The sequence below is a fragment of the Nuphar pumila genome, chromosome 5 (assembly GCF_984573655.1).
Source record: "Nuphar pumila chromosome 5, dmNupPumi1.hap1.1, whole genome shotgun sequence".
NCBI classification, from domain to species: domain Eukaryota; kingdom Viridiplantae; phylum Streptophyta; class Magnoliopsida; order Nymphaeales; family Nymphaeaceae; genus Nuphar; species Nuphar pumila.
The window spans coordinates 16,700,063-16,710,682 of NC_143253.1; positions in this window are offsets into that span (position 1 = coordinate 16,700,063).

The window sequence follows — 10,620 nt, forward strand, 5'->3', positions numbered from 1 at the left end:
ACTTCCATTGCGAAATTCTGATGAGTACGATCAAAGTGCTTCCAAGCTTCAGCATCAACAGGATGCGTGATCTTGTTTTCATCGTGTCGAACTTTATTTGCATGCCATCTCATGTGTTTAGCTGTCTTTGAAGACATATACAATCGCTGCAATTTAGGAGTGATAGGAAAGTAGCAGAGCGACTTGTATGAAACTTCCTTTTATCTCGTGCTACCATTGCCTCTTGTCTTTGGCTTGAACCGAGGATGCCCACATGACGGGCATGATATGTCGTTTTCGTGCTCCTTGAAATACAACATGCAGTGATTTGGACAAGCATCAATCTTTTTGTAACCCATACCTAAAGCGTTGACCATAACTTTCACACGATAGAAATTTTGTGGCAATTTCTCATCTTTAGGCAACATACTCTTCACAATCATGCACAAACGGTCAAAACATGATTGACTCAAATTATACTCGGACTTCAAATTCATTAGTTGAAGAACTGCAGACAAGATATTGTGACTCTCACAACCGTTCCAAAGTGGCTCATCAGCATCTTTAAGTAAATCATAAAATCTACTAGCTGCATCGTTTGGTGATTCTTCATCTACGGCAGTTCTTACATCACTAGAACTCATAGCAGAACCCAGTTCTGTTCCTGCAGCATCAAATATCAAATTTGTATATAGATTATCGTGCACCACATTCACCCGTGCATCAAAATCGTTTTTAAATTCTTCTCCATGAAACGTCCAGTTCTGATAATCACTCACAAAACCCTTCCTGTATAGGTGATGTCTAACGCCATGAGGTTCTACAAATCGATTATTCTTACAAATCTTATAGGGACACCTAATCCGACCTGTGGGATCTACCGTACTGACACTTGCCGTTGCAAATTCAATAAAACTATCGACACCATCCATATATTCATGCGATAACTCATTGTCCACTATCCTACGGTACATCCATTCACGATTTGCAGTCATTCTGTCGTATGATGTTACGAATAGTATCCTAACCAGTTAAAAGAGAACCATCAGAATGCTATGATGAAGAAAATATCAAATTTATCATGCAATATATGATGTCATACAATCACAAGAATTATGATGCATGCATTGATAACTTAATATTTTCATGTGCAAACTATTCATGACACGATACATTCATTTGAAGCATGCTTTCAGTATACAATTTCACATGGAAGACATAATCAAATTGAAAGTAACTACATGTAAGCATGGATACAATCACATCAAACATTGCAATACATCGAAATAATTCATATCAAACAAATGTCAAACATGTACCTGCAACAAACACACTTCAATATCCCACTAACTACTACCATGCATAGCATGAACTCCGTACTCCAAAAATAAGAACACTTCTATTCTCATACATTAAAATCATGCTCAGCATGATCTCCGAACTCCAACAAAGCAGTCGTAGATATCAACAACTAAGTGAGTGTGTGAACAATGAAGTATTGCATTCAATAAATTAAATAACATGTGATGCGCTTGCATCACTTACTCACCACGGGTATTTACCCGATTTGCATTTTTTTGTCACTTACTTACCACGGGTGGCGGGGCACAAGCGAGTTCCGTTGAGAAATCTGCAAAAAACACTGTGTTAAAATGAATATTGAAGCTAATTAGGGAAACACAAACACTTATGCAATGCAAAAAACAACTAAACTGTTGATGATATATCTAATGATGAAATGCGATGAAATAAAGTGAAAAAGAAGCATTGATGATATATTTTTTTAAACTAGTGTATTCCCCTAAAAAAAAGGGAGAAAAATTATAAGTGCACTCCGAACCTTGTTTTTGAAGCTTGAACATCAAATTGTAGTGAGAACTCGATGAAAAAACTAAAGGCTAATTTTTTAAATTGCTCCCATGTTTTCAAATGCAACCATTCTGACAAATGCAAAATCCTCCCTTAGTTGATTTTGCAAAATTCGTGCCAGCATCCAAATGTAACCATTCTGACAAATTAACAGTTGATTTTGCAAGTGATGCACAATCCTCCCAATGTGGGCTACCCTGCAACACAATAATTGTTCCTGATTCTTTCCTCATGCTTTTTCTCCCAACCAGGGGACTCCCTTCCTGATCAATTGGATCACATTGGGTACATACATACTGTTCCCTATACCCAGTCTGCAAGCACGGATGAGTAAGTTCTATCTTGCCATTTATCTTTTTATTGATGTTTCCAACCTGCTTCTTGAGAAGGAGAGCTACAGATTTATCAAATGCATCATTTAGTCCATAACCAGAAAGAGAATATGCGCTAAGATGATGCTTAGCAGCTCCAATGCTAAAATCCAGACTTGTTCTACCATGCAAAATATCCCGAGTTTCGAAAGTTACTTGTAGTGAGGAACCGCCCAAGTCTAGAGAGCCAAATGTTGCTTTTGATTTTCCAAAACCTAATGTATTCATGTGATAATTAAGAGCTATCCATCCATAATAAGCTTCATCCATGCCACTGATAATCTTCACATGATCCTTCTGACACATGAATGATGATTTTTTTAAAATTAACCATGCCTTATTCAGAAGCCATTCTGAATCAGCTTGTGGTAGCCGTCGAAGACCTGCTGTAGCATAAAGGTATAAAGGCGTAGTCCTGTGTGCTCTTTTGGGTATTTGCTTCTCAGCCCACTGAAGAAGAGGCTCTATGGCAGACTTTAATCCCGAGATATTGTGTACTAACTTATGAAAACCTGGTTATGTTTCCATACGATGATAAGCACGACCATTCCTCACAATGGGTTTTCTTTGAGGATCTTTAGGCAATGATTCAACTATCAATGGAAGACTTACATGGTGTCTACTGTTATCAGGGAACCACTCATAGACATAAGCCCGAGTGCCTGTGCTTCCACCATCCAAATCAACTGTTAATTTGTCAGAATGGTTTGCAAAATCAACTAAGGGCTCGACCCTGGCCTCAACGAGCACACCTTATGGCTCGAGCATGAGGCTGGCTCAAGCGAGGACTCACCTCAGGCTATGAGCCTGAGGCAAGCCCGGCTCAGGCGAAGCCTCACCTCAGGCCATGAGCTTGAGGCAAGGCAAGCTCAGGCGAGGTTCGCCGCCGATAGCCCGGGCTGAACCTCATCGGCCATCGCCGGGGCGTACAGCGTGAAGAAGAAGAAGAAGAAGAAGAAGAAGAAGAAGAAGAAGAAGAAGAAGAAGAAGATTACCTGCGCGTCGCCGGGCGGTGGCGGGAGGTTGACGGGGAGCGGCAGGTGGCGAGCGGCGGCTGGCGAGCGGTGGACAGGGAGCGGCGGCTGGCGAGCGGCGGCGGCCGGACGGTGGCGAGAGCCGACGGGCAGTGGGAGGGAGAGGGCGGCGGGCGAGAGAAATACAGCAAAACAGGAAAAAGAGAAAGAGGGATGGGATTAGGGATTTACGCGACATTTAGCGACGGCTTAGCGACAGAATGTTTCCGTCGCTAAGCCATCGCTAAATCAAAATACAAAAAAAGCGACGGAATATATTCTGTCGCTACGCCATCGCTAATTAGCGACGGATTAGCGACGACAGAGTTCCCTCTCTAAATCCATCGCTAAAATGCTGTTCTTGTAATAAAAAGTAGCGACAAAAAATGCAGTCGCTAATCCGTCGCTAAGTAGCGACATATTAGCGATAAAAGTTGTTTCCTCGCTAATCCGTCGCGAATTAGCGACAGATTCTATCTCTAGCTAATCTGTCACTAATTAGCGACGGAAAAAATCCGTCGCTAATTTCCGTCGCTAATTAACAATTTTCTTGTAGTGTTACTAAATTTGTCGAATGGCCAATATCGCAAGTTCTCAATTTTTTCTTATTGCTTTTATCCTTCACAGGTATGAATTTTTTCTTTTTGCATGCCATGACGCTAAAATAATACACCTACAAAACTCGTAAACAAAATCGCATATGAGGTTGTTAAATTCCAAAAAAGAATGCAAAAATCAAAACAATTTGCGAAACTCGTCATGAGTTCCACATAAAATCTTGCAAAAATCATAAAATTTGTAGAAGTTCGATAATTGCAAAATTGTTGATGAGTATCACATGAAGTATTGTGAAATTATAAAATATTTGTGAAAGTTCGATATTGTGAAATCTCTTATTTGAATAACACCCATATTGCAAAATTACTTTTTCTTGCAAAATTCATCCCATATAAATAACGCTTCATTTTGCAACCCTTTTTTTCATCTAGATGCCTTATTTTTACAACACCTAACATTCTTGTGGTCTCTAATCCTTTCAGCAATCTTACGACAATATTTCAGCAATATTTCAACAGACGGTGAGTTTGCAAAAATTGCTCATCGATGACAGTTTATCGATAGCGGTTCACCGGTGGTAGAAAACCTCAAATTTTGGCCTTCCTCTGACAAGTTTTTCAACAAATCTCCTTCTAATATTCTGGTAAAACCATCGACAACTTCATCGGCCTTCCACAACCAAGTTTTTTTCTGGTAAGGTTATCGACGACTAGGTTTTCCAGTGAATAGTTTTTCACTATTGTTTTTTTTTGATAAAAATGTATTTTTTAAAATTGATTATATGTGTCAGTTATAGGGATGGCAGTGGGGTGGGGCGGGGCGGGGTGGGGGACAAGGTCTCCACCCCCACCCCGCCTCAAGATTAGAACCTCCGTCCCCGGCGGGGATGGATTTTAACCTCCACCCCCACCTTCATCCCCGTTTCATGTCCTCCATCCCCGGTTCAAACGGGGATGAGGCGGGGAAAAGTAGAAGGGACGAGGTGGGGCGGGGATGAGGCGAGGTCATGGCGGGGCGGGAAAAAGGGTACGTCCATCCCCGAACGGGGATGGATTTTAACCATCGTCTCCGCCTCCATCCCCGTTTCATACCCTTCATCCACGGTCCAAATGGGGCGAGGTGGGGCTCCGCTTTCCCCCAATCCACTGCCATCCCTAGTCAGTTAGGTCCTTTAGTCTGTTTTTTCATGTATATTATCTAGTTTAATTGATTGTTTTTTAATTTTTTTGGTGTATAGAACATTGCATGTTAGTTCCCTCAATTTTTTTTTTTGGTTTTACATGTATATTATACAGTTTACTGTTATCATTTTTTATTATGAGATGACACCAAAGATTATTGCATGTATAGGTGTTATCAGTTTTTTCATGTATATTATCCAGTTTACTGTTGCTTCAATTTTTGCATGTATATTATCTAGTTTACAATTGTTATCGTAGGAATTAAGTTTTTTACTATGAGATTACACCAAAGAAGAGAAAAAAAATACACAAGTTAGACCTACCAGCATAAAGAAGAAATATACCAGGCAAAATAAACCTAACATGCAAAATGAGCCTAAAGGACTTGCAATATTTGATGGTTACATGGTGTTTCACAAGACATATCTTGACACATACAATAATCTTGCCACTCCAATAGAGAGGAATCCTGCTCTAACACAAAAAATCTAGCTGTTAGATATTGTAAAAAAAAAAATACAGTCTCAATGATCTGCAACACACAAATATGTGCTCATCCAATTTATTGTATGCAGTTCTAACAAATAAGTTGCTAAAATTTTTAGATTGGTGCAAAAATGTTGTTGAATCTGCAAAAAAAAAGTTATTGATAATGCATCAAAATAATTTTCTCCCATCTCGAAAGCATCGAAGGTTGGGGAAGGAGACTCATCGGTGAAGCAGTTTAAGCCATTGGCTTAAGGTGAGGTTGTTGTCAACCTCGATACCCCACTTGAACAAGATAGAGACATGACCACTTTTAGTGGTAGTGGGGAGATGAAGATGGAGGCAGTTCTTTAGGATGTTTTCAAATTAAAGGAGAATACTCCCCCAGATGTGGAGGAGAGTGAAATTGAGGTTGGAGCAATTATAGAGGGTCCTTAAGCAGAAGATGTGATTATAGTCCCGAAGGTATAACAAAGTGAGGGTCCTTAGTCAGAGGAAAGTATGCAATACTACATAGTGCACAGAAAGTTCCTTCTTTGCCTCCTTCGACGAGTGTGCATGCTTCAAGTAGGAGGTCGCAGTAGCAAACATTCTCTAGTGTTGAGGGACATTACTTTTCTACATTTATTTTATAAATAATTGTCGCTTAATGTTTGTAAGCATTAAGGAACCACTTGACGTTTTTGTGTGTGTGGAAGCTTAATTCATGAACATAAGGTTTAAAACAACTTCTTCGAGTCATCCTTCAATGTATTTATGTGTTTATATATACGTAGCCATCTATTTATTTATGTGTTTATGTACTTGCATTTCAATAAGTAAAAATATTATAACTGTTGAATATGTGCATGTGTACTTGCAACCACATTAGCCTCCATCAACTTGTGTGTACCGATTCTTTCAACACAAAGCACACTCATGGTTTCTAGCACTAAAACATCAGTCACAGTCTCATAGATTATAGTTTTTAGAGTTCGTCTTCAAACATATCCATCTTCGGAGACATTGAGATGACAATTACTTTATAGAACGTTGCAAGATTTAGGTCGTGTCCTCATAGATGCGGATAATGAGGCATAAGACGGTGCTGGGATCAAGTTATCATGGTTGAGGAACCACTGTGATCTCATATTGACAAAAAATTCTGGTGGAAAGCTGATGCCAACTTTTGGAGGAAATGGCAGAAAAAATCTGCATAATGACATCAGAGTATTCTTACTCTACTTTTTTTGTGCATGCTTATTCATCGACTCGAATGATACGACAATCCATGTATCATACTTGAAATTATTGCAACCATTAACTTCCATTGATGAATATGCATAGAGAGTTGTCATTCTTACACACATGTATGGAGGTTTGTTTCAGTGCAAGACTAGCAGAAAAAATATTATAGGCATTTTTGTTTTGTTGGAGGTATTTATTCTTTCATATTTTCTACTTGATATTTATTTGCATTCATTATCTATAAATTGTTGATGTGATATTAATCCTTATATTGATCTTTACAAATTCGGATATAAGAGCACATATCCATTGGAAGGCCCTTAAGACGTAACCCTTTCCTTAAATTTCTCTGTGTTGTAATGTAGAAACAAAGAGGATAAAAATGATTGAAGAGGGTTGGGTACTAATATCAATAGGGTGTCTTGCATATAACACAATTATAGAACATCATTGAATCACACGTAAGTTTTCTTTAAATAATCTGTTGGAAGTGTTCATTTTGTTGTTATTAGAGATGTTCATTCTTTTGTTGGAGGCATTCATGATGTTTATGATGTTTTAAGTAACGTGGTGCCGTTACATAGATGTGGTAGATGAGGACCGTGAAGATGTAGTTATGCATGTGAGAGACCTTGTAAGGAGTGACATATTTTATCGTACAACATGAATGAAGTTGAGCAGCAACTAGCCATCTGAGTGGTCCAATAATTTGGCTTTATTTAGCAAACACCCTATTGCCCTGAAGCAGTTAGTAAAACAATTCATGGTGCAATGAATGATAAGAAGAAGGATTACTCTACTCTATTTGAATACAAACTGAAAGACTGATACGACAATGGAGAAAACATCAACAGGGAATCCATGGCTGATATACAAAAGGATGAAGATGGAGATAAGGTCCATATTCAGAAGAAAGTTGGGGCTACAACAAGTGCTACTGGGGCGGATGTAGAAAATATCTATTTAAAGAAAGAAAATGCTCGTTTAAGGGAGATGTTTATCTCTCAAGGTGCTCATATCGCGAATTTGCAAAATTACATCAATGAGTATCTCAAGTGATGAATTTTGTGTATATTAATTGAACTTTATATATTATTAAAATTTATTATGTACATTAATTGATTAATTAAACTTGTTTATGAATGAATTTTTTTTAATTTTATTGTCTACATTAATTAATTGAAGTTGTTTATGAATGAATGTTGTTTGAGTCTTGTTTTTGGAGGTGGATGAATTATGTATATAACAGAGAATGAAGTTGTTTGAATCTTGTAAGTCGCTGGATATGCGTTATTTTTATAACATGTGATTGATTTATTTATGAGAATCATTTGTGTATAATGTGTGGAAAAACATAAAATAAACATGTGTTTGTAACTGGTGAATTTTTGCAATAGAAAAAAAAATTCGCAAGGTGCATACAAATTTCTATTTATTTCTTTTAAATGAGAAAGTAATTTCGCAAGGTATGTGCGAATTTTTATTTAGTCTTATTTAAATAAAAAAGCATGAGTGAAAATTCGCAAGTACTCTGCAAATTTACTTTCTTATTTAAAAAAAAGAACACAAGTTCACATGTACCTTACAATTTTTTTTTCTGGTGCGAATATTCACCAGTTACAAACACGTTTATTCTGTATTTTTTCACACATTATACAAAAAAAATACATATCCAACAACTTACAAGATAATGTTTATCGATTAATTTCTATTAGAAGGAAGAAAAGAAGAGAAATATTGCTTTGTAGACTCACAAAGAAGTACGAGGTCATGTAAATGGTTTTCGGTAGAGCTTGTCTTTCTGCTATTTTATGGTTGTAAAATCTACTAAGTCTAAGTATGAATCTATGTAGGTGCTGCATCAAATAGGTAAACACATATGATATTTTTAAAAGAATCCACATACAATCAGAACAAACAAACACACCTATAAAACTTGTAATATACTTCACTGACAAATTTTTTTTTGAAAACTAATAACACCACTATATTTTGGCTGGTCTTCTAAAGTATCAGCCACCATGATTATGTCAGGTGACTGGTCATCGACTCCTTTGCTTGCATCATGTTTAGATATCACGACATACCTATGATGTAAAATAAAAAGATCACATAATCATGTTCAACCTTTCCATATAGATTTGTAAATTAAAGATTTTCATGTTCTAATGGCTAGAAGACTTTCATGTTCTTTAGAAATGATACATCAGTTGAAGAAAAGATTACAAAATCATGCAATATTTGACACCAATTGCTCTTAACTCATAATCACAACCTAAATTATGGACAAACATAGTTTTCATAAGAACAATTGAGTTTGATGCATTCAAGAAAGTATGAACTAAAAAGCAAAATGGACATGTAGCAAGAATTGTTGACAAAACTTCATGATGGCAACATGCTACTTAAAGGCGAACTCTATGATGCATATTGCTGTGAACTTTTGTAGGTAACTATGTGCAAAAATCTGTAAAGATCGTAAACTCTAAACAACAAAACATACATAATAAGTCCACAGTAACAACCAAACAAAAAGAAGAATTTCATGAACATTGTAAAGAAAAATAAAAAACAAAAAAAAAATATATATTATATGCGAAAATCCCTAAAGATCGTAATCCCTAAATCATAATTCTGGTTGCAAATATTACATGTTTACACAAGGATAACATCCACAACAACGAAACATACTTAATAAGTTCATAGAAACAACCAAACAAAAAAAGAGAAAACTATATTGTAAAGAAAAAGAAAAAAAAACAAAATAATAAAGACATTGTATGAAACTCACTTTAATAGCTAACCAAAGAAGTAGAGGAGAATGATATCACAACTTTGCATAAGGTGGAGTGAACAACTTTCACGGGAATAACCAAAAGGGTTGGGGTTCTAGAGGCAGTAGGATTGGGGTTACTACACTTTTAAGATACAAACAAGAAAAAAAAACTAAATGTGCATTTATATGAAACAAATTTTTGCAAGAAAAAATAATTTTGCAATACGGGTGTGATTTAAGTAAGAGATTTTACAATATCGAACTTTTGCAAATATTTTAAAATTTCGCAATACTTCATGTGATACTCATCAATAATTTCACAATTATCAGACTTTCGTAGGTTTTTGCGCAAAACTTGTGACGAGTTTCGCAAATTGTTTGAATTTTCATATTCTTTTTTGAAATTTTACAACCTCATGTGCGATTTTTTGATGAGTTTTTTAGGTATATTATTTTAACATCATGATGAGAGAAAATAAAAAATGTGCACCTGCAAGGGGTAAAAGTGACAAAAAAAAATTGAGAACCTGCGATATTGTCCATTTGGCAGATTTGGTAAATTGTCGAGCATTTTAAAAAATGCATAATTGTTATTGTATAGTAAGGTTATTTTTTATTTTTTCTATATGGGGATTAGTATACTCCAGATTAATTAAGGTGTATTAGCATGCACTCATATCAACATGTTTCTTAGTCAAGTGCTATAAATGTGTTTAATTTGTTTCATTTGCTAAGGATCACACCTTGGTTTGTTTTTTTAATGCAAATTATGATTTTGTGATCTAATTGCAATATATTGTAGGCCGTTAATTTTAGAGCTCTTGAAAAGTGTCATTTTCACATTGCAATCAAGTGATCCAAAACTTTTTGGCTGTTAATACATAAACCATATAGATCACATCTGTGAGACTTTGGGACGAGCTGATCATTTGGTTTGACGGTCTAATGTGGGGGCACACAGCTACACCCCAAAACCTGGTGCAAACCTACCTATAGTAGATACTATAATCCGGTATTAATTGTTTGGTAGAAAAATGAGATCTAGATTATGTGATTGTGATCACGTGCAAGTTGGTAGTTGAAATTAATTACATTTGATAATTTTTTTCAATCTTCTCAGTGGATTTCCACTATTATTATTTGTGATGTTAGTAGGTGTT